The 26,970-nt window shown below is 45.0% G+C and overlaps 1 protein-coding gene across 3 annotated transcripts in view; it reads left to right on the top strand.

Annotated features, from left to right (window-relative positions):
- The window catches only part of LOC140486089 (coagulation factor X-like), a 130,410-nt gene that overhangs the window by 73,265 nt on the left and 30,175 nt on the right, over positions 1–26,970 (top strand). The gene's annotated exons all lie outside the window — the stretch shown is intronic.

Raw genomic sequence — 26,970 nt, 5'->3', positions numbered from 1 at the left:
TCTATAAAGATAGAAGTGAACCCCACACAGACCTCTATAAAGATAGAAGTGATCCCCACACAGCCCTCTATAAAGATAGAAGTGAACCCCTCACAGCCCTCTATAAAGATAGAAGTGAACCCCACACTACCCTCTATAAAGATAGAAGTGAACCCCACACAACCCTCTATAAAGATAGAAGTGATCCCCACACACACCTCTATAAAGATAGAAGTGAACCCCACACAGCCCTCTATAAAGATAGAAGTGAACCCCACACAGCCCCCTATAAAGATAGAAGTGAACCCCACACAGCCCTCTATAAAGACAGAAGTGAACCCCACACAGACCTCTATAAAGATAGAAGTGAACCCCACACAGCCCCCTATAAAGATAGAAGTGAACCCCACACAGCCCTCTATAAAGACAGAAGTGAACCCCACACAGACCTCTATAAAGATAGAAGTGATCCCCACACAGCCTTCTATAAAGATAGAAGTGAACCCCACACAGACCTCTATAAAGATAGAAGTGAACCCCACACAGCCCTCTATAAAGATAGAAGTGAACCCCACACAGACCTCTATAAAGATAGAAGTGAACCCCACACAGCCCTCTATAAAGATAGAAGTGATCCCCACACACGCCTCTATAAAGATAGAAGTGAACCCCACACAGCCCCCTATAAAGATAGAAGTGAACCCCACACAGCCCTCTATAAAGACAGAAGTGAACCCCACACAGACCTCTATAAAGATAGAAGTGAACCCCACACAGCCCTCTATAAAGACAGAAGTGAAACCCACACAGCCCTCTATAAAGATAGAAGTGAACCCCACACAGACCTCTATAAAGATAGAAGTGAACCCCACACAGCCCCCTATAAAGAGAGAAGTGAACCCCACACAGACCTCTATAAAGATAGAAGTGAACCCCACACAGCCCTCTATAAAGATAGAAGTGAAGCCCACACAGCCCTCTATAAAGATAGAAGTGAACCCCACACAGCCCTCTAAAAACATAGAAGTGAACCCCACACAGCCCTCTATAAAGATAGAAGTGAACCCCACACAGCCCTCTATAAAGATAGAAGTGAACCCCACACAGCCCTCTATAAAGATAGAAGTAAACCCCACACAGCCCGCTATAAAGATAGAAGTTAACCGCACACAGCCCTCTATAAAGATAGAAGTGATCCCCACACAGTCCTCTATAAAGATATAAGTAAACCCCAAACACCTCTCTATAAAGATAGAAGTGATCCCCACACACACCTCTATAAAGATAGAAGTGAACCCCACACAGCCCTATATAAAGATAGAAGTGATCCCCACACAGCCCTCTATAAAGATATAAGTGAACCCCACACAGCCCTCTATAAAGATAGAAGTGAACCCCACACAGCCCTCTATAAAGATAGAAGTGAACCCCACACAGCCCTCTATAAAGAGAGAAGTGATCCCCAATCAGCCCTCTATAAAGATATAAGTAAACCCCAAACAGCTCTCTATAAAGATAGAAGTGAACCCCACACACCCCTCTATAAAGATAGAAGTGATCCTCACACAGCCCTCTATAAAGATAGAAGTGAACCCCACACAGCCCTCTATAAAGGTAGAAGTGAACCCCAAACAGCTCTCTATAAAGATAGAAGTGAACCCCACACAGCCCTCTATAAAGACAGAAGTGATCCCTACACAGCCCTCTATAAAGATAGAAGTGATCCCCTCACAGCCCTCTATAAAGATAGAAGTGATCCCCACACAGCCCTCTATAAAGATAGAAGTGATCCCCACACAGCCCTCTATAAAGATAGAAGTGATCCTCACACAGCCCTCTATAAAGATAGAAGTGAACCCCACACAGCCCTCTTTAAAGATAGAAGTGATCCTCACACAGCCCTCTATAAAGATAGAAGTGAACCCCACACAGCCCTCTATAAAGATAGAAGTGATCCCCGCACAGCCCTCTATAAAGATAGAAGTGATCCCCACACAGACCTCTATAAAGATAGAAGTGATCCCCACACAGCCCTCTATAAAGGTAGAAGTGATCCCCACACAGCCCTCTATAAAGATAGAAGTGATCCCCACACAGCCCTCTATAAAGATAGAAGTGATCCTCACACAGCCCTCTATAAAGATAGAAGTGAACCCCACACAGCCCTCTATAAAGATAGAAGTGATCCTCACACAGCCCTCTATAAAGATAGAAGTGTTCCTCACACAGCCCTCTATAAAGGTAGAAGTGAACCCCACATAGCCCTCTATAAAGATAGAAGTGAACCCCACACAGCCCTCTATAAAGATAGAAGTGATCCCCACACAGCCCTCTATAAAGATAGAAGTGAACCCCTCACAGCCCTCTATAAAGATAGAAGTGAACCCCACACTACCCTCTATAAAGATTGAAGTGAACCCCACACAGCCCTCTATAAAGATAGAAGTGATCCCCACACACACCTCTATAAAGATAGAAGTGAACCCCACACAGACCTCTATAAAGATAGAAGTGATCCCCACACAGCCCTCTATAAAGATAGAAGTGAACCCCACACAGCCCCCTATAAAGATAGAAGTGAACCCCACACAGCCCTCTATAAAGACAGAAGTGAACCCCACACAGACATCTATAAAGATAGAAGTGATCCCCACACAGCCTTCTATAAAGATAGAAGTGAACCTCACACAGACCTCTATAAAGATAGAAGTGAACCCCTCACAGCCCTCTATAAAGATAGAAGTGAACCCCACACAGACCTCTATAAAGATAGAAGTGAACCCCACACAGCCCTCTATAAAGATAGAAGTGATCCCCACACACGCCTCTATAAAGATAGAAGTGAACCCCACACAGCCCCCTATAAAGATAGAAGTGAACCCCACACAGCCCTCTATAAAGACAGAAGTGAACCCCACACAGACCTCTATAAAGATAGAAGTGAACCCCACACAGCCCTCTATAAAGACAGAAGTGAAACCCACACAGCCCTCTATAAAGACAGAAGTGAACCCCACACAGACCTCTATAAAGATAGAAGTGAACCCCACACAGCCCTCTATAAAGATAGAAGTGAACCCCACACAGACCTCTTTCAAGATAGAAGTGAACCCCACACAGCCCTCTATAAAGATAGAAGTGAAGCCCACACAGCCCTCTATAAAGATAGAAGTGAACCCCACACAGCCCTCTAAAAAGATAGAAGTGAACCCCACACAGCCCTCTATAAAGATAGAAGTGAACCCCACACAGCCCTCTAAAAAGATAGAAGTGAACCCCACACAGCCCTCTATAAAGATAGAAGTGAACCCCACACAGCCCTCTATAAAGGTAGAAGTGAACCCCACACAGCCCTCTATAAAGATAGAAGTGATCCCCACACAGCCCCGTATAAAGATAGAAGTGATCCCCACACAGCCCCGTATAAAGATAGAAGTGAACCCCACACAGCCCCCTATAAAGATAGAAGTGAAACCCACACAGCCCTCTATAAAGACAGAAGTGAATCCCACACAGCCCTCTATAAAGATAGAAGTGATCCCCACACAGCCCTCTATAAAGATAGAAGTGAACCCCAAACAGCCCTCTATAAAGACAGAAGTGAACCCCACACAGCCCTCTATAAAGATAGAAGTGAACCCCACACAGCCCTCTATAAAGATAGAAGTGATCCCCACACAGCCCTCTATAAAGATAGAAGTGATCCCCTCACAGCCCTCTATAAAGATAGAAGTGAACCCCACACAGACCTCTATAAAGATAGAAGTGATCCCCACACAGCCCTCTATAAAGATAGAAGTGAACCCCTCACAGCCCTCTATAAAGATAGAAGTGAACCCCACACTACCCTCTATAAAGATAGAAGTGAACCCCACACAGCCCTCTATAAAGATAGAAGTGATCCCCACACACACCTCTATAAAGATAGAAGTGAACCCCACACAGCCCTCTATAAAGATAGAAGTGAACCCCACACAGCCCCCTATAAAGATAGAAGTGAACCCCACACAGCCCCCAAACAGACAGAAGTGAACCCCACACAGACCTCTATAAAGATAGAAGTGAACCCCACACAGCCCCCTATAAAGATAGAAGTGAACCCCACACAGCCCTCTATAAAGACAGAAGTGAACCCCACACAGACCTCTATAAAGATAGAAGTGATCCCCACACAGCCTTCTATAAAGATAGAAGTGAACCCCACACAGACCTCTATAAAGATAGAAGTGAACCCCACACAGCCCTCTATAAAGATAGAAGTGAACCCCACACAGACCTCTATAAAGATAGAAGTGAACCCCACACAGCCCTCTATAAAGATAGAAGTGATCCCCACACACGCCTCTATAAAGATAGAAGTGAACCCCACACAGCCCCCTATAAAGATAGAAGTGAACCCCACACAGCCCTCTATAAAGACAGAAGTGAACCCCACACAGACCTCTATAAAGATAGAAGTGAACCCCACACAGCCCTCTATAAAGACAGAAGTGAAACCCACACAGCCCTCTATAAAGACAGAAGTGAACCCCACACAGACCTCTATAAAGATAGAAGTGAACCCCACACAGCCCCCTATAAAGATAGAAGTGAACCCCACACAGACCTCTATAAAGATAGAAGTGAACCCCACACAGCCCTCTATAAAGATAGAAGTGAAGCCCACACAGCCCTCTATAAAGATAGAAGTGAACCCCACACAGCCCTCTAAAAAGATAGAAGTGAACCCCACACAGCCCTCTATAAAGATAGAAGTGAACCCCACACAGCCCTCTATAAAGATAAAAGTGAACCCCACACAGCCCTCTAAAAAGATAGAAGTGAACCCCACACAGCCCTCTATAAAGATAGAAGTTAACCCCACACAGCCCTCTATAAAGGTAGAAGTGAACCCCACACAGCCCTCTATAAAGATAGAAGTGATCCCCACACAGCCCTCTATAAAGATATAAGTGAACCCCACACAGCCCTCTATAAAGATAGAAGTGAACCCCACACAGCCCTCTATAAAGATAGAAGTGAACCCCACACAGCCCTCTATAAAGATAGAAGTGATCCCCACACAGCCCTCTATAAGGATATAAGTAAACCCCAAACAGCTCTCTATAAAGATAGAAGTGAACCCCACACACCCCTCTATAAAGATAGAAGTGATCCTCACACAGCCCTCTATAAAGATAGAAGTGAACCCCACACAGCCCTCTATCAAGGTAGAAGTGAACCCCAAACAGCTCTCTATAAAGATAGAAGTGAACCCCACACAGCCCTCTATAAAGATAGAAGTGATCCCTACACAGCCCTCTATAAAGATAGAAGTGATCCCCTCACAGCCCTCTATAAAGATAGAAGGGATCCCCACACAGCCCTCTATAAAGATAGAAGTGATCCCCACACAGCCCTCTATAAAGATAGAAGTGATCCTCACACAGCCCTCTATAAAGATAGAAGTGAACCCCACACAGCCCACTATAAATATAGAAGTGATCCTCACACAGCCCTCGATAAAGATAGAGGTGAACTCCACATAGCTTCTATAAAGGTAGAAGTGAACCCCACACAGCCCTCTATAAAGATAGAATTTGATCCCCACACAGCCCTCTATAAAGATAGAAGTGAACACCACACAGCCCTCTATAAAGATAGAAGTGATCCCCACACAGCCCTCTATAAAGATAGAAGTGAACTCCACACAGCCCTCTATAAAGATAGAAGTGAACCCCACACAGCCCTCTATAAACATAGAAGTGAACTCCACACATCCCTCTATAAAGATAGAAGTGAACCCCGCACAGCCCTCTATAAAGATAGAAGTGAACACCACACAGCCCTCTATAAAGATAGAAGTGACCCTCATACAGCCCTCTATAAAGATACAAGTGAAACCCATACAGCCCTCTATAAAGATAGACGTGACCCTCACACAGCCCTCTATAAAGATAGAAGTGAAACCCACACAGCCCTATATAAAGATAGAAGTGATCCCCACACAGCCCTCTGTAAAGGTAGAAGTGAAACCCACACAGACCTCTATAAAGATAGAAGTGAACCCCACACAGCCCTCTATAAAGATAGAAGTGAACCCCACACAGCCCTCTATTACGATAGAAGTGCACCCCACACAGCCCTCTATAAAGATAGAAGTGATCCCCACACAGCACTCTAAAAGATAGAAATGAATCCCACACAGCCCTCTATAAAGATAGAAGTGATCCCCACACAGCCCTCTATAAAGATAGAAGTGATCCTCACACAGCCCTCTTTAAAGATAGAAGTGATCCCCACACAGCCCTCTATTACGATAGAAGTGAACCCCACACAGCCCTCTATAAAGATAGAAGTGATCCCCACACAGCACTCTATAAAGATAGAAGTGAACCCCACACAGCCCTCTATAAAGATAGAAGTGATCCCCACACAGCCCTCTATAAAGATAGAAGTGATCCTCACACAGCCCTCTTTAAAGATAGAAGTGATCCCCACACAGCCCTCTATAAAGATAGAAGTGATCCCCACACAGCCCTCTATAAAGATAGAAGTGATCCCCACACAGCCCTCTATAAAGATAGAAGTGATCCTCACACAGCCCTCTTTAAAGATAGAAGTGATCCCCACACAGCCCTCTGTAAAGATAGAAGTGAACCCCACACAGACCTCTATAAAGATAGAAGTGAACCCCACACAGCCCCCTATAAAGATAGAAGTGAACCCCACACAGACCTCTATAGAGATAGAAGTGAACCCCACACAACCCTCTATAAAGTCAGAAGTGAAGCCCACACAGCCCTCTATAAAGATAGAAGTGAACCCCACACAGCCCTCTAAAAAGATAGAAGTGAACTCCACACAGCCCTCTATAAAGATAGAAGTGAACCCCACACAGCCCTCTATAAAGATAGAAGTGAACCCCACACAGCCCTCTATAAAGATAGAAGTGAACCCCACACACGCCTCGATAAAGATAGAAGTGAACCTCTCACAGCCCTCTATAAAGATAGAAGTGATCCCCACACAGCCCTCTATAAAGATAGAAGTGATCCCCACACAGCCCTCTACAAAGATAGACGTGAACCCCACACAGCCCTCTATAAAGATAGAAGTGAACCCCACACAGCCCTGTATAAAGATAGAAGTGATCCCCACACAGACGTCTATAAAGATAGAAATGATCCTCACACAGCCCTCTAAAAAGATAGAAGTGATCCCCACACAGCCCTCGATAAAGATAGAAGTGATCCCCACACAGCCCTCTATAAAGATAGAAGTGAACCCCACACAGCCCTCGAAAATGATAGAAGTAAACCCACACAGCCCTCTATAAAGATAGAAGTGAACCCCACACACCCCTCCATAAAGATAGAAGTGATCCTCACACAGCCCTCTATAAAGATAGAAGTGAACCCCACACAGCCCTCGAAAATGATAGAAGTGAACCCACACAGCCCTCTATAAAGATAGAAGTGATCCCCACACAGCCCTCTATAAAGATAGAAGTGAACCCCTCACAGCCCTCTATAAAGATAGAAGTGAACCCCTCACAGCCCTCTATAAAGATAGAAGTGAACCCCACACACGCCTCGATAAAGATAGAAGTAATCCCCACACAGCCCTCTATAAAGATAGAAGTGAACCCCTCACAGCCCTCTATAAAGATAGAAGTGAACCCCACACAGACCTCTATAAAGATAGAAGTGATCCCCACACAGCCCTCTATAAAGATAGAAGTGAACCCCTCACAGCCCTCTATAAAGATAGAAGTGAACCCCACACTACCCTCTATAAAGATAGAAGTGAACCCCACACAGCCCTCTATAAAGATAGAAGTGATCCCCACACACACCTCTATAAAGATAGAAGTGAACCCCACACAGACCTCTATAAAGATAGAAGTGATCCCCACACAGCCCTCTATAAAGATAGAAGTGAACCCCACACAGCCCCCTATAAAGATAGAAGTGAACCCCACACAGCCCTCTATAAAGACAGAAGTGAACCCCACACAGACCTCTATAAAGATAGAAGTGATCCCCACACAGCCTTCTATAAAGATAGAAGTGAACCCCACACAGACCTCTATAAAGATAGAAGTGAACCCCACACAGCCCTCTATAAAGATAGAAGTGAACCCCACACAGACCTCTATAAAGATAGAAGTGAACCCCACACAGCCCTCTATAAAGATAGAAGTGATCCCCACACACGCCTCTATAAAGATAGAAGTGAACCCCACACAGCCCCCTATAAAGATAGAAGTGAACCCCACACAGCCCTCTATAAAGACAGAAGTGAACCCCACACAGACCTCTATAAAGATAGAAGTGAACCCCACACAGCCCTCTATAAAGACAGAAGTGAAACCCACACAGCCCTCTATAAAGACAGAAGTGAACCCCACACAGACCTCTATAAAGATAGAAGTGAACCCCACACAGCCCTCTATAAAGATAGAAGTGAACCCCACACAGACCTCTTTCAAGATAGAAGTGAACCCCACACAGCCCTCTATAAAGATAGAAGTGAAGCCCACACAGCCCTCTATAAAGATAGAAGTGAACCCCACACAGCCCTCTAAAAAGATAGAAGTGAACCCCACACAGCCCTCTATAAAGATAGAAGTGAACCCCACACAGCCCTCTAAAAAGATAGAAGTGAACCCCACACAGCCCTCTATAAAGATAGAAGTGAACCCCACACAGCCCTCTATAAAGATAGAAGTGAACCCCACACAGCCCTCTATAAAGATAGAAGTGATCCCCACACAGCCCCGTATAAAGATAGAAGTGATCCCCACACAGCCTCGTATAAAGATAGAAGTGAACCCCACACAGCCCCCTATAAAGATAGAAGTGAACCCCACACAGCCCTCTATAAAGACAGAAGTGAACCCCACACAGCCCTCTATAAAGATAGAAGTGATCCCCACACAGCCCTCTATAAAGATAGAAGTGAACCCCAAACAGCCCTCTATAAAGACAGAAGTGAAACCCACACAGCCCTCTATAAAGATAGAAGTGAACCCCACACAGCCCTCTATAAAGATAGAAGTGATCCCCACACAGCCCTCTATAAAGATAGAAGTGATCCCCTCACAGCCCTCTATAAAGATAGAAGTGAACCCCACACAGACCTCTATAAAGATAGAAGTGATCCCCACACAGCCCTCTATAAAGATAGAAGTGAACCCCTCACAGCCCTCTATAAAGATAGCAGTGAACCCCACACTACCCTCTATAAAGATAGAAGTGAACCCCACACAGCCCTCTATAAAGATAGAAGTGATCCCCACACACACCTCTATAAAGATAGAAGTGAACCCCACACAGCCCTCTATAAAGATAGAAGTGAACCCCACACAGCCCCCTATAAAGATAGAAGTGAACCCCACACAGCCCTCTATAAAGACAGAAGTGAACACCACACAGACCTCTATAAAGATAGAAGTGAACCCCACACAGCCCCCTATAAAGATAGAAGTGAACCCCACATAGCCCTCTATAAAGACAGAAGTGAACCCCACACAGACCTCTATAAAGATAGAAGTGATCCCCACACAGCCTTCTATAAAGATAGAAGTGAACCCCACACAGACCTCTATAAAGATAGAAGTGAACCCCACACAGCCCTCTATAAAGATAGAAGTGAACCCCACACAGACCTCTATAAAGATAGAAGTGAACCCCACACAGCCCTCTATAAAGATAGAAGTGATCCCCACACACGCCTCTATAAAGATAGAAGTGAACCCCACACAGCCCCCTATAAAGATAGAAGTGAACCCCACACAGCCCTCTATAAAGACAGAAGTGAACCCCACACAGACCTCTATAAAGATAGAAGTGAACCCCACACAGCCCTCTATAAAGACAGAAGTGAAACCCACACAGCCCTCTATAAAGACAGAAGTGAACCCCACACAGACCTCTATAAAGATAGAAGTGAACCCCACACAGCCCCCTATAAAGATAGAAGTGAACCCCACACAGACCTCTATAAAGATAGAAGTGAACCCCACACAGCCCTCTATAAAGATAGAAGTGAAGCCCACACAGATCTATAAAGATAGAAGTGAACCCCACACAGCCCTCTATAAAGATAGAAGTGATCCCCACACAGCCCTCTATAAAGATAGAAGTGAACCCCACACAGCCCTCTATAAAGATAGAAGTGAACCCCACACAGCCCTCTATAAAGATAGAAGTGATCCCCACACAGCCCCGTATAAAGATAGAAGTGATCCCCACACAGCCCCGTATAAAGATAGAAGTGAACCCCACACAGCCCCCTATAAAGATAGAACTGAACCCCACACAGCCCTCTATAAAGACAGAAGTGAACCCCACACAGACCTCTATAAAGATAGAAGTGAACCCCACACAGCCCTCTATAAAGATAGAAGTGATCCCCACACAGCCCTCTATAAAGATAGAAGTGAACCCCACACAGCCCTCTATAAAGATAGAAGTGAACCCCACACAGCCCTCTATAAAGATAGAAGTGAACCCCACACAGACCTCTTTCAAGATAGAAGTGAACCCCACACAGCCCTCTATAAAGATAGAAGTGAAGCCCACACAGCCCTCTATAAAGATAGAAGTGAACCCCACACAGCCCTCTAAAAAGATAGAAGTGAACCCCACACAGCCCTCTATAAAGATAGAAGTGAACCCCACACAGCCCTCTAAAAAGATAGAAGTGAACCCCACACAGCCCTCTATAAAGATAGAAGTGAACCCCACACAGCCCTCTATAAAGATAGAAGTGAACCCCACACAGCCCTCTATAAAGATAGAAGTGATCCCCACACAGCCCCGTATAAAGATAGAAGTGATCCCCACACAGCCCCGTATAAAGATAGAAGTGAACCCCACACAGCCCCCTATAAAGATAGAAGTGAACCCCACACAGCCCTCTATAAAGATAGAAGTGATCCCCAATCAGCCCTCTATAAAGATATAAGTAAACCCCAAACAGCTCTCTATAAAGATAGAAGTGAACCCCAAACAGCCCTCTATAAAGACAGAAGTGAACCCCACACAGCCCTCTATAAAGATAGAAGTGAACCCCACACAGCCCTCTATAAAGATAGAAGTGATCCCCACACAGCCCTCTATAAAGATAGAAGTGATCCCCTCACAGCCCTCTATAAAGATAGAAGTGAACCCCACACAGCCCACTATAAAGATAGAAGTGATCCCCTCACAACCCTCTATAAAGATAGAAGTGAACCCCTCACAGCCCTCTATAAAGATAGCAGTGAACCCCACACTACCCTCTATAAAGATAGAAGTGAACCCCACACAGCCCTCTATAAAGATAGAAGTGAACCCCACACAGCCCTCTATAAAGATAGAAGTGAACCCCACACAGCCCCCTATAAAGATAGAAGTGAACCCCACACAGCCCTCTATAAAGACAGAAGTGATCCCCACACAGCCCTCTATAAAGATAGAAGTGATCCCCACACAGCCCTCTATAAAGGTAGAAGTGATCCCCACACAGCCCTCTATAAAGATAGAAGTGATCCCCACACAGCCCTCTATAAAGATAGAAGTGATCCTCACACAGCCCTCTATAAAGATAGAAGTGAACCCCACACAGCCCTCTATAAAGATAGAAGTGATCCTCACACAGCCCTCTATAAAGATAGAACTGTTCCTCACACAGCCCTCTATAAAGGTAGAAGTGAACCCCACATAGCCCTCTATAAAGATAGAAGTGAACCCCACACAGCCCTCTATAAAGATAGAAGTGATCCCCACACAGCCCTCTATAAAGATAGAAGTGAACCCCTCACAGCCCTCTATAAAGATAGAAGTGAACCCCACACTACCCTCTATAAAGATAGAAGTGAACCCCACACAGCCCTCTATAAAGATAGAAGTGATCCCCACACACACCTCTATAAAGATAGAAGTGAACCCCACACAGACCTCTATAAAGATAGAAGTGATCCCCACACAGCCCTCTATAAAGATAGAAGTGAACCCCACACAGCCCCCTATAAAGATAGAAGTGAACCCCACACAGCCCTCTATAAAGACAGAAGTGAACCCCACACAGACCTCTATAAAGATAGAAGTGATCCCCACACAGCCTTCTATAAAGATAGAAGTGAACCCCACACAGACCTCTATAAAGATAGAAGTGAACCCCACACAGCCCTCTATAAAGATAGAAGTGAACCCCACACAGACCTCTATAAAGATAGAAGTGAACCCCACACAGCCCTCTATAAAGATAGAAGTGATCCCCACACACGCCTCTATAAAGATAGAAGTGAACCCCACACAGCCCCCTATAAAGATAGAAGTGAACCCCACACAGCCCTCTATAAAGACAGAAGTGAACCCCACACAGCCCTCTATAAAGATAGAAGTGAAGCCCACACAGCCCTCTATAAAGACAGAAGTGAAACCCACACAGCCCTCTATAAAGACAGAAGTGAACCCCACACAGACCTCTATAAAGATAGAAGTGAACCCCACACAGCCCTCTATAAAGATAGAAGTGAACCCCACACAGACCTCTTTCAAGATAGAAGTGAACCCCACACAGCCCTCTATAAAGATAGAAGTGTAGCCCACACAGCCCTCTATAAAGATAGAAGTGAACCCCACACAGCCCTCTAAAAAGATAGAAGTGAACCCCACACAGCCCTCTATAAAGATAGAAGTGAACCCCACACAGCCCTCTAAAAAGATAGAAGTGAACCCCACACAGCCCTCTATAAAGATAGAAGTGAACCCCACACAGCCCTCTATAAAGGTAGAAGTCAACCCCACACAGCCCTCTATAAAGATAGAAGTGATCCCCACACAGCCCCGTATAAAGATAGAAGTGATCCCCACACAGCCCCGTATAAAGATAGAAGTGAACCCCACACAGCCCCCTATAAAGATAGAAGTGAAACCCACACAGCCCTCTATAAAGACAGAAGTGAACCCCACACAGCCCTCTATAAAGATAGAAGTGATCCCCACACAGCCCTCTATAAAGATAGAAGTGAACCCCAAACAGCCCTCTATAAAGACAGAAGTGAACCCCACACAGCCCTCTATAAAGATAGAAGTGAACCCCACACAGCCCTCTATAAAGATAGAAGTGATCCCCACACAGCCCTCTATAAAGATAGAAGTGATCCCCTCACAGCCCTCTATAAAGATAGAAGTGAACCCCACACAGACCTCTATAAAGATAGAAGTGATCCCCACACAGCCCTCTATAAAGATAGAAGTGAACCCCTCACAGCCCTCTATAAAGATAGAAGTGAACCCCACACTACCCTCTATAAAGATAGAAGTGAACCCCACACAGCCCTCTATAAAGATAGAAGTGATCCCCACACACACCTCTATAAAGATAGAAGTGAACCCCACACAGCCCTCTATAAAGATAGAAGTGAACCCCACACAGCCCCCTATAAAGATAGAAGTGAACCCCACACAGCCCCCAACAGACAGAAGTGAACCCCACACAGACCTCTATAAAGATAGAAGTGAACCCCACACAGCCCCCTATAAAGATAGAAGTGAACCCCACACAGCCCTCTATAAAGACAGAAGTGAACCCCACACAGACCTCTATAAAGATAGAAGTGATCCCCACACAGCCTTCTATAAAGATAGAAGTGAACCCCACACAGACCTCTATAAAGATAGAAGTGAACCCCACACAGCCCTCTATAAAGATAGAAGTGAACCCCACACAGACCTCTATAAAGATAGAAGTGAACCCCACACAGCCCTCTATAAAGATAGAAGTGATCCCCACACACGCCTCTATAAAGATAGAAGTGAACCCCACACAGCCCCCTATAAAGATAGAAGTGAACCCCACACAGCCCTCTATAAAGACAGAAGTGAACCCCACACAGACCTCTATAAAGATAGAAGTGAACCCCACACAGCCCTCTATAAAGACAGAAGTGAAACCCACACAGCCCTCTATAAAGACAGAAGTGAACCCCACACAGACCTCTATAAAGATAGAAGTGAACCCCACACAGCCCCCTATAAAGATAGAAGTGAACCCCACACAGACCTCTATAAAGATAGAAGTGAACCCCACACAGCCCTCTATAAAGATAGAAGTGAACCCCACACAGCCCTCTATAAAGATAGAAGTGAACCCCACACAGCCCTCTAAAAAGATAGAAGTGAACCCCACACAGCCCTCTATAAAGATAGAAGTGAACCCCACACAGCCCTCTATAAAGATAAAAGTGAACCCCACACAGCCCTCTAAAAAGATAGAAGTGAACCCCACACAGCCCTCTATAAAGATAGAAGTTAACCCCACACAGCCCTCTATAAAGGTAGAAGTGAACCCCACACAGCCCTCTATAAAGATAGAAGTGATCCCCACACAGCCCTCTATAAAGATATAAGTGAACCCCACACAGCCCTCTATAAAGATAGAAGTGAACCCCACACAGCCCTCTATAAAGATAGAAGTGAACCCCACACAGCCCTCTATAAAGATAGAAGTGATCCCCACACAGCCCTCTATAAAGATATAAGTAAACCCCAAACAGCTCTCTATAAAGATAGAAGTGAACCCCACACACCCCTCTATAAAGATAGAAGTGATCCTCACACAGCCCTCTATAAAGATAGAAGTGAACCCCACACAGCCCTCTATAAAGGTAGAAGTGAACCCCAAACAGCTCTCTATAAAGATAGAAGTGAACCCCACACAGCCCTCTATAAAGACAGAAGTGATCCCTACACAGCCCTCTATAAAGATAGAAGTGATCCCCTCACAGCCCTCTATAAAGATAGAAGTGATCCCCACACAGCCCTCTATAAAGATAGAAGTGATCCCCACACAGCCCTCTATAAAGATAGAAGTGAACACCACACAGCCCTCTATAAAGATAGAAGTGACCCTCATACAGCCCTCTATAAAGATACAAGTGAAACCCATACAGCCCTCTATAAAGATAGACGTGACCCTCACACAGCCCTCTATAAAGATAGAAGTGAAACCCACACAGCCCTATATAAAGATAGAAGTGATCCCCACACAGCCCTCTGTAAAGGTAGAAGTGAAACCCACACAGACCTCTATAAAGATAGAAGTGAACCCCACACAGCCCTCTATAAAGATAGAAGTGAACCCCACACAGCCCTCTATTACGATAGAAGTGCACCCCACACAGCCCTCTATAAAGATAGAAGTGATCCCCACACAGCACTCTAAAAGATAGAAATGAACCCCACACAGCCCTCTATAAAGATAGAAGTGATCCCCACACAGCCCTCTATAAAGATAGAAGTGATCCTCACACAGCCCTCTTTAAAGATAGAAGTGATCCCCACACAGCCCTCTATTACGATAGAAGTGAACCCCACACAGCCCTCTATAAAGATAGAAGTGATCCCCACACAGCACTCTATAAAGATAGAAGTGAACCCCACACAGACCTCTATAAAGATAGAAGTGAACCCCACACAGCCCTCTATAAAGACAGAAGTGAACCCCACACAGACCTCTATAAAGATAGAAGTGAACCCCACACAGCCCTCTATAAAGACAGAAGTGAAACCCACACAGCCCTCTATAAAGACAGAAGTGAACCCCACACAGACCTCTATAAAGATAGAAGTGAACCCCACACAGCCCCCTATAAAGATAGAAGTGAACCCCACACAGACCTCTATAAAGATAGAAGTGAACCCCACACAGCCCTCTATAAAGATAGAAGTGAACCCCACACAGCCCTCTATAAAGATAGAAGTGAACCCCACACAGCCCTCTAAAAAGATAGAAGTGAACCCCACACAGCCCTCTATAAAGATAGAAGTGAACCCCACACAGCCCTCTATAAAGATAAAAGTGAACCCCACACAGCCCTCTAAAAAGATAGAAGTGAACCCCACACAGCCCTCTATAAAGATAGAAGTTAACCCCACACAGCCCTCTATAAAGGTAGAAGTGAACCCCACACAGCCCTCTATAAAGATAGAAGTGATCCCCACACAGCCCTCTATAAAGATATAAGTGAACCCCACACAGCCCTCTATAAAGATAGAAGTGAACCCCACACAGCCCTCTATAAAGATAGAAGTGATCCCCACACAGCCCTCTATAAAGATATAAGTAAACCCCAAACAGCTCTCTATAAAGATAGAAGTGAACCCCACACACCCCTCTATAAAGATAGAAGTGATCCTCACACAGCCCTCTATAAAGATAGAAGTGAACCCCACACAGCCCTCTATAAAGGTAGAAGTGAACCCCAAACAGCTCTCTATAAAGATAGAAGTGAACCCCACACAGCCCTCTATAAAGACAGAAGTGATCCCTACACAGCCCTCTATAAAGATAGAAGTGATCCCCTCACAGCCCTCTATAAAGATAGAAGTGATCCCCACACAGCCCTCTATAAAGATAGAAGTGATCCCCACACAGCCCTCTATAAAGATAGAAGTGAACACCACACAGCCCTCTATAAAGATAGAAGTGACCCTCATACAGCCCTCTATAAAGATACAAGTGAAACCCATACAGCCCTCTATAAAGATAGACGTGACCCTCACACAGCCCTCTATAAAGATAGAAGTGAAACCCACACAGCCCTATATAAAGATAGAAGTGATCCCCACACAGCCCTCTGTAAAGGTAGAAGTGAAACCCACACAGACCTCTATAAAGATAGAAGTGAACCCCACACAGCCCTCTATAAAGATAGAAGTGAACCCCACACAGCCCTCTATTACGATAGAAGTGCACCCCACACAGCCCTCTATAAAGATAGAAGTGATCCCCACACAGCACTCTAAAAGATAGAAATGAACCCCACACAGCCCTCTATAAAGATAGAAGTGATCCCCACACAGCCCTCTATAAAGATAGAAGTGATCCTCACACAGCCCTCTTTAAAGATAGAAGTGATCCCCACACAGCCCTCTATTACGATAGAAGTGAACCCCACACAGCCCTCTATAAAGATAGAAGTGATCCCCACACAGCACTCTATAAAGATAGAAGTGAACCCCACACAGCCCTCTATAAAGATAGAAGTGATCCCCACACAGCCCTCTATAAAGATAGAAGTGATCCTCACACAGCCCTCTTTAAAGATAGAAGTGATCCCCACACAGCCCTCTATAAAGATAGAAGTGATCCCCACACAGCCCTCTATAAAGATAGAAGTGATCCTCACACAGCCCTCTTAAAAGATAGAAGTGATCCCCACACAGCCCTCTGTAAAGATAGAAGTGAACCCCACACAGACCTCTATAAAGATAGAAGTGAACCCCACACAGCCCCCTATAAAGATAGAAGTGAACCCCACACAGACCTCTATAGAGATAGAAGTGAACCCCACACAACCCTCTATAAAGTCAGAAGTGAAGCCCACACAGCCCTCTATAAAGATAGAAGTGAACCCCACACAGCCCTCTAAAAAGATAGAAGTGAACCCCACACAGCCCTCTATAAAGATAGAAGTGAACCCCACACAGCCCTCTATAAAGATAGAAGTGAACCCCACACAGCCCTCTATAAAGATAGAAGTGAACCCCACACACGCCTCGATAAAGATAGAAGTGAACCTCACACAGCCCTCTATAAAGATAGAAGTGATCCCCACACAGCCCTCTATAAAGATAGAAGTGATCCCCACACAGCCCTCTATAAAGATAGACGTGAACCCCACACAGCCCTCTATAAAGATAGAAGTGAACCCCACACAGCCCTGTATAAAGATAGAAGTGATCCCCACACAGACGTCTATAAAGATAGAAATGATCCTCACACAGCCCTCTATAAAGATAGAAGTGATCCCCACACAGCCCTCTATAAAGATAGAAGTGAACCCCACACAGCCCTCTATAAAGATAGAAGTGATCCCCAATCAGCCCTCTATAAAGATATAAGTAAACCCCAAACAGCTCTCTATAAAGATAGAAGTGAACCCCACACACCCCTCTATAAAGATAGAAGTGATCCTCACACAGCCCTCTATAAAGATAGAAGTGAACCCCACACAGCCCTCTATAAAGGTAGAAGTGAACCCCAAACAGCTCTCTATAAAGATAGAAGTGAACCCCACACAGCCCTCTATAAAGACAGAAGTGATCCCTACACAGCCCTCTATAAAGATAGAAGTGATCCCCTCACAACCCTCTATAAAGATAGAAGTGATCCCCACACAGCCCTCTATAAAGATAGAAGTGATCCCCACACAGCCCTCTATAAAGATAGAAGTGATCCTCACACAGCCCTCTATAAAGATAGAAGTGAACCCCACACAGCCCTCTTTAAAGATAGAAGTGATCCTCACACAGCCCTCTATAAAGATAGAAGTGAACCCCACACAGCCCTCTATAAAGATAGAAGTGATCCCCGCACAGCCCTCTATAAAGATAGAAGTGATCCCCACACAGCCCTCTATAAAGATAGAAGTGATCCCCACACAGCCCTCTATAAAGGTAGAAGTGATCCCCACACAGCCCTCTATAAAGATAGAAGTGATCCCCACACAGCCCTCTATAAAGATAGAAGTGATCCTCACACAGCCCTCTATAAAGATAGAAGTGAACCCCACACAGCCCTCTATAAAGATAGAAGTGATCCTCACACAGCCCTCTATAAAGATAGAAGTGTTCCTCACACAGCCCTCTATAAAGGTAGAAGTGAACCCCACATAGCCCTCTATAAAGATAGAAGTGAACCCCACACAGCCCTCTATAAAGATAGAAGTGATCCCCACACAGCCCTCTATAAAGATAGAAGTGAACCCCTCACAGCCCTCTATAAAGATAGAAGTGAACCCCACACTACCCTCTATAAAGATAGAAGTGAACCCCACACAGCCCTCTATAAAGATAGAAGTGATCCCCACACACACCTCTATAAAGATAGAAGTGAACCCCACACAGACCTCTATAAAGATAGAAGTGATCCCCACACAGCCCTCTATAAAGATAGAAGTGAACCCCACACAGCCCCCTATAAAGATAGAAGTGAACCCCACACAGCCCTCTATAAAGACAGAAGTGAACCCCACACAGACCTCTATAAAGATAGAAGTGATCCCCACACAGCCTTCTATAAAGATAGAAGTGAACCCCACACAGACCTCTATAAAGATAGAAGTGAACCCCACACAGCCCTCTATAAAGATAGAAGTGAACCCCACACAGACCTCTATAAAGATAGAAGTGAACCCCACACAGCCCTCTATAAAGATAGAAGTGATCCCCACACACGCCTCTATAAAGATAGAAGTGAACCCCACACAGCCCCCTATAAAGATAGAAGTGAACCCCACACAGCCCTCTATAAAGACAGAAGTGAACCCCACACAGACCTCTATAAAGATAGAAGTGAACCCCACACAGCCCTCTATAAAGACAGAAGTGAAACCCACACAGCCCTCTATAAAGACAGAAGTGAACCCCACACAGACCTCTATAAAGATAGAAGTGAACCCCACACAGCCCTCTATAAAGATAGAAGTGAACCCCACACAGACCTCTTTCAAGATAGAAGTGAACCCCACACAGCCCTCTATAAAGATAGAAGTGAAGCCCACACAGCCCTCTATAAAGATAGAAGTGAACCCCACACAGCCCTCTAAAAAGATAGAAGTGAACCCCACACAGCCCTCTATAAAGATAGAAGTGAACCCCACACAGCCCTCTAAAAAGATAGAAGTGAACCCCACACAGCCCTCTATAAAGATAGAAGTGAACCCCACACAGCCCTCTATAAAGGTAGAAGTGAACCCCACACAGCCCTCTATAAAGATAGAAGTGATCCCCACACAGCCCCGTATAAAGATAGAAGTGATCCCCACACAGCCCCGTATAAAGATAGAAGTGAACCCCACACAGCCCCCTATAAAGATAGAAGTGAAACCCACACAGCCCTCTATAAAGACAGAAGTGAACCCCACACAGCCCTCTATAAAGATAGAAGTGATCCCCACACAGCCCTCTATAAAGATAGAAGTGAACCCCAAACAGCCCTCTATAAAGACAGAAGTGAACCCCACACAGCCCTCTATAAAGATAGAAGTGAACCCCACACAGCCCTCTATAAAGATAGAAGTGATCCCCACACAGCCCTCTATAAAGATAGAAGTGATCCCCTCACAGCCCTCTATAAAGATAGAAGTGAACCCCACACAGACCTCTATAAAGATAGAAGTGATCCCCACACAGCCCTCTATAAAGATAGAAGTGAACCCCTCACAGCCCTCTATAAAGATAGAAGTGAACCCCACACTACCCTCTATAAAGATAGAAGTGAACCCCACACAGCCCTCTATAAAGATAGAAGTGATCCCCACACACACCTCTATAAAGATAGAAGTGAACCCCACACAGCCCTCTATAAAGATAGAAGTGAACCCCACACAGCCCCCTATAAAGATAGAAGTGAACCCCACACAGCCCCCAAACAGACAGAAGTGAACCCCACACAGACCTCTATAAAGATAGAAGTGAACCCCACACAGCCCCCTATAAAGATAGAAGTGAACCCCACACAGCCCTCTATAAAGACAGAAGTGAACCCCACACAGACCTCTATAAAGATAGAAGTGATCCCCACACAGCCTTCTATAAAGATAGAAGTGAACCCCACACAGACCTCTATAAAGATAGAAGTGAACCCCACACAGCCCTCTATAAAGATAGAAGTGAACCCCACACAGACCTCTATAAAGATAGAAGTGAACCCCACACAGCCCTCTATAAAGATAGAAGTGATCCCCACACACGCCTCTATAAAGATAGAAGTGAACCCCACACAGCCCCCTATAAAGATAGAAGTGAACCCCACACAGCCCTCTATAAAGACAGAAGTGAACCCCACACAGACCTCTATAAAGATAGAAGTGAACCCCACACAGCCCTCTATAAAGACAGAAGTGAACCCCACACAGCCCTCTATAAAGACAGAAGTGAACCCCACACAGACCTCTATAAAGATAGAAGTGAACCCCACACAGCCCCCTATAAAGATAGAAGTGAACCCCACACAGACCTCTATAAAGATAGAAGTGAACCCCACACAGCCCTCTATAAAGATAGAAGTGAACCCCACACAGCCCTCTATAAAGATAGAAGTGAACCCCACACAGCCCTCTAAAAAGATAGAAGTGAACCCCACACAGCCCTCTATAAAGATAGAAGTGAACCCCACACAGCCCTCTATAAAGATAAAAGTGAACCCCACACAGCCCTCTAAAAAGATAGAAGTGAACCCCACACAGCCCTCTATAAAGATAGAAGTTAACCCCACACAGCCCTCTATAAAGGTAGAAGTGAACCCCACACAGCCCTCTATAAAGATAGAAGTGATCCCCACACAGCCCTCTATAAAGATATAAGAAAACCCCAAACAGCTCTCTATAAAGATAGAAGTGAACCCCACACACCCCTCTATAAAGATAGAAGTGATCCTCACACAGCCCTCTATAAAGATAGAAGTGAACCCCACACAGCCCTCTATAAAGGTAGAAGTGAACCCCAAACAGCTCTCTATAAAGATAGAAGTGAACCCCACACAGCCCTCTATAAAGATAGAAGTGATCCCTACACAGCCCTCTATAAAGATAGAAGTGATCCCCTCACAGCCCTCTATAAAGATAGAAGGGATCCCCACACAGCCCTCTATAAAGATAGAAGTGATCCCCACACAGCCCTCTATAAAGATAGAAGTGATCCTCACACAGCCCTCTATAAAGATAGAAGTGAACCCCACACAGCCCACTATAAATATAGAAGTGATCCTCACACAGCCCTCGATAAAGATAGAGGTGAACTCCACATAGCTTCTATAAAGGTAGAAGTGAACCCCACACAGCCCTCTATAAAGATAGAATTTGATCCCCACACAGCCCTCTATAAAGATAGAAGTGAACTCCACACATCCCTCTATAAAGATAGAAGTGAACCCCGCACAGCCCTCTATAAAGATAGAAGTGAACACCACACAGCCCTCTATAAAGATAGAAGTGATCCCCACACAGCCCTCTATAAAGATAGAAGTGAACTCCACACAGCCCTCTATAAAGATAGAAGTGAACCCCACACAGCCCTCTATAAACATAGAAGTGAACTCCACACATCCCTCTATAAAGATAGAAGTGAACCCCGCACAGCCCTCTATAAAGATAGAAGTGAACACCACACAGCCCTCTATAACCATAGAAGTGACCCTCATACAGCCCTCTATAAAGATACAAGTGAAACCCATACAGCCCTCTATAAAGATAGACGTGACCCTCACACAGCCCTCTATAAAGATAGAAGTGAAACCCACACAGCCCTATATAAAGATAGAAGTGATCCCCACACAGCCCTCTGTAAAGGTAGAAGTGAAACCCACACAGACCTCTATAAAGATAGAAGTGAACCCCACACAGCCCTCTATAAAGATAGAAGTGAACCCCACACAGCCCTCTATTACGATAGAAGTGCACCCCACACAGCCCTCTATAAAGATAGAAGTGATCCCCACACAGCACTCTAAAAGATAGAAATGAACCCCACACAGCCCTCTATAAAGATAGAAGTGATCCCCACACAGCCCTCTATAAAGATAGAAGTGATCCTCACACAGCCCTCTTTAAAGATAGAAGTGATCCCCACACAGCCCTCTATTACGATAGAAGTGAACCCCACACAGCCCTCTATAAAGATAGAAGTGATCCCCACACAGCACTCTATAAAGATAGAAGTGAACCCCACACAGCCCTCTATAAAGATAGAAGTGATCCCCACACAGCCCTCTATAAAGATAGAAGTGATCCTCACACAGCCCTCTATAAAGATAGAAGTGATCCCCACACAGCCCTCTATAAAGATAGAAGTGATCCCCACACAGCCCTCTATAAAGATAGAAGTGATCCTCACACAGCCCTCTTTAAAGATAGAAGTGATCCCCACACAGCCCTCTGTAAAGATAGAAGTGATCCCCACACAGCCCTCTATAAAGATAGAAGTGATCCCCACACAGCCTTCCTAAAGAATAGATTAGACTTACTGTGTGGAAACAGGCCCTTCGGCCCAACAAGTCCACATCGACCCGCCGAAGCGCAGCCCAACCCTTCCCCTACATTTACCCCTTACCTAACACTACGGGCAATTTATCATGTCCAATTCACCTGACCCTGCCCATCTTTGGACTGTGGGAGGAAACCGGAGCACCCGGAGGAAACCCACACAGACACGGGGAGAATGTGCAAACTCCACACAGACGGTCACCCGAGGCTGGAATCGAACCGTGGTCCCTGGCGCTGTGAGGCAGCAGTGCTAACCACTGTGCCACCGTGCCGCCCCGAAGTTAGAAGTGAAACACACACAGCCCTCTATAAAGATAGAAGTGATCCCTACATAGCCCTCTATACATATGGAAGTGAACCCCACACAGCCCTCTATAAAGATAGAAGTGAACCCCACACAGCCCTCTATAAAGATAGAAGTGAACCCCACACAGCCTTCTATAAAGATAGAAGTGAATCCCACACTGCCCTCTATAAAGATAGAAGTGAACCCCACACAGCCCTCTATAAAAATAGAAGTGAACCCCACACAGCCTTCTATAAAGATAGAAGTGAACCCCACACAGCCCTCTATACAGATAGAAGTGAACCCCACACAGCCCTCTATAAAGATAGAAGTGAACCCCACACAGCCCTCTATAAAGATAGAAGTGAACCTGACACAGCCCTCTATAAAGATAGAAGTGAACCCCACACAGCCCTCTATAAAGATAGAAGTGATCCCCACACAGCCTTCTATAAAGTTAGAAGTGAACCCCACACAGCCCTCTATAAAGATAGAAGTGAACCCCACACAGCCCTCTATAAAGGTAGAAGTGAACCCCACACAGCCCTCTATAAAGATAGAAGTGAACCCCACACAGCCCTCTATAAAGATTGAAGTGATCCCAACACAGCTCTCTATAAAGATAGAAGTGATCCCCACACAGCCCTCTATAAAGATAGAAGTGAACCCCACACAGCCCTCTATAAAGATAAAAGTGATCCCCACACAGCCCTCTATAAAGATAGAAGTGAACCCCACACAGCCCTCTATAAAGATAGAAGTGAACCCCACACAGCCCTCTATAACGATAGAAGTGATCCCCACACAGCCCTCTATAAAGATAGAAGTGAACCCCACACAGCCCTCTATAAAGATAGAAGTGAACCCCACACAGCCCTCTATAAAGATAGAAGTGATCCCCACACAGCCCTCTTTAAAGACAGAAGTTAACCCGACACAGCCCTCTATAAAGATAGAAGTGAACCCCATACAGCCCTCTATAAAGATAGAAGTTAACCCCACACACCCCTCTATAAATATAGAAGTGAACCGCACACAGCCCTCTATAAAGATAGAAGTGAACCCCACACACCCCTCTATAAATATAGAAGTGAACCGCACACAGCCCTCTATAAAGATCGAAGTGAACCCCACACAGCCCTCTGTAAAGGTAGAAGTGAACCCCACACAGCCCTCTGTAAAGGTAGAAGTGAACCTCACACATCCTTCTATAAAGATAGAAGTGAACCCCACACTGCCCTCTATAAAGATAGAAGTGAACCCCACACATCCCTCTATAAAGATAGAAGTGATCCTCACACAGCCCTCTATAAAGATAGAAGTGATCCCCACACAGCCCTCTATAAAGATAGAAGTGAACCCCACACATCCTTGTATAAAGATAGAAGTGAACCCCACACGGCCCTCTATAAAGATAGAAGTGAACCCCATACAGCCCTCTATAAAGATAGAAGTGAACCCCACACGGCCCTCTATAAAGATAGAAGTGAACCCCATACAGCCCTCTATAAAGATAGAAGTGAACCCCACACAGCCCCCTATAAAGATTGAAGTGATCCCCACACAGCCCTCTATAAAGATAGAAGTGAACCCCACACAGCCCTCTATAACGATAGAAGTGATCCCCTCACAGCCCTCTATAAAGATAGAAGTGAACACCACACAGCCCCCTATAAAGATAGAAGTAAACCCCATACAGCCCTCTATAAAGATAGAAGTGAACCTCATACAGCCCTCTATAAAGATAGAAGTGAACCCCATACAGCCCTCTATAAAGATAGAAGTGAACCCCACACATCCTTCTATAAAGATAGAAGTGATCCCCACACAGCCCTCTATAAAGATAGAAGTGAACCCCACACAGCCCCCTATAAAGATAGAAGTGATCCCCACACAGCCCTCTATAAATATAGACGTGATCCTCACACAGCCCTCTATAAAGATAGAAGTGAACCACACACAGCCCCCTATAAAGATAGAAGTGAACCCCACATATCCTTCTATAAAGATAGAAGTGATCCCCACACAGCCCTCTATAAAGATAGACGTGATCCTCACACAGCCCTCTACAAAGATAGAAGTGATCCCCACACAGCCCTCTATAAAGATAGAAGTGAACCCCACACAGCCCCCTATAAAGATAGAAGTGAACCCCACACAGCCCCCTATAAAGATAGAAGTGATCCCCACACAGCCCTCGATAAAGATAGACGTGATCCCCACACAGCCCTCTATAAAGATAGAAGTGAACCCCACACTGCCCTCTATAAAGATAGAAGTGAACCCCACACAGCCCTCTATAAAGATTGAAGTGATCCCCACACAGTCCTCTATAAAGATAGACGTGATCCTCACACAGCCCCCTATAAAGATAGAAGTGAACCCCACACAGCCCTCTATAAAGATACAAGTGAACCCCACACAGCCCTCTATAAAGATAGAAGTGAACCCCACACAGCCCTCTATAAAGATAGAAGTGATCCCCACACAGCCCTCTATAAAGATAGAAGTGAACCCCACACAGCCCTCTATAAAGATAAAAGTGATCCCCACACAGCCCTCTATCAAGATAGAAGTGAACCCCACACAGCCCTCTATAAAGATAGAAGTGATCCCCACACAGCCCTCTATAAAGATAGAAATGATCCCCACACAGCCCTCTATAAAGATAGAAGTGATCCCCACACAGCCCTCTATAAAGATAGAAGTGATCCCCACACAGCCCTCCATAAAGATAGAAGTGATCCCCACACAGCCCTCTATAAAGATAGAAGTGATCCCCACACAGCCCTCTATAAAGATAGAAGTGATCCCCACACAGCCCTCTATAAAGATAGAAGTGATCCCCACACAGCCCTCCATAAAGTTAGAAGTGATCCCCACACAGCCCTCTATAAAGATAGAAGTGATCCCCACACAGCCCTCTATAAAGATAGAAGTGATCCCCACACAGCCCACTATAAAGATAGAAGTGATCCCCACACAGCCCTCTATAAAGATAGAAGTGATCCCCACACAGCCCTCTACAAAGATAGAAGTGATCCCCACACAGCCCTCTACAAAGATAGAAGTGAACCCCACACAGCCCTCTATAAAGATAGAAGTGAACCCCACACAGCACTCTATAAAGATAGAAGTGATCCCCACACAGCCCTCTATAAAGATAGAAGTGATCCCCACACAGCCCTCTATAAAGATAGAAGTGAACCCCACACAGCCCTCTATAAAGATAGAAGTGAACCCCTCACAGCCCTCTATAAAGATAGAAGTGATCTCCACACAGCCCTCTATAAAGATAGAAGTGATCCTCACACAGCCCTCTATAAAGATAGAAGTGATCCCCACACAGCCCTCTATAAAGATAGAAGTGATCCCCACACAGCCCTCTATAAAGATAGAAGTGATCCCCACACAGCCCTCTATAAAGATAGAAGTGAACCCCACACAGCCTTCTGATTCTGAGGCATGTCTGGAACCTCCAAGCGACAATGGACCTTTTGTTGGTCAAGCAACGTAAATATTTCAGTGAATTGACCAACCTTCAGAACCTCAGGTGACAGAGCACTGACCTGAAGTTTTTAACTGTGTATCTCTCTCTCTCCACTGATGTGGACTTACCTGCTGATTATTTTCTGCAGTTTCTATTTTTATTTCAGATTTCCAGCATGCACGATAGTTTTATTTT

The sequence above is a fragment of the Chiloscyllium punctatum genome, chromosome 15, assembly GCF_047496795.1.
Source record: "Chiloscyllium punctatum isolate Juve2018m chromosome 15, sChiPun1.3, whole genome shotgun sequence".
Lineage (NCBI taxonomy): Eukaryota > Metazoa > Chordata > Chondrichthyes > Orectolobiformes > Hemiscylliidae > Chiloscyllium > Chiloscyllium punctatum.
The sequence above is the reverse complement of the archived record's forward strand: the minus strand, read 5'-3'. Positions and strand labels throughout refer to the sequence as shown.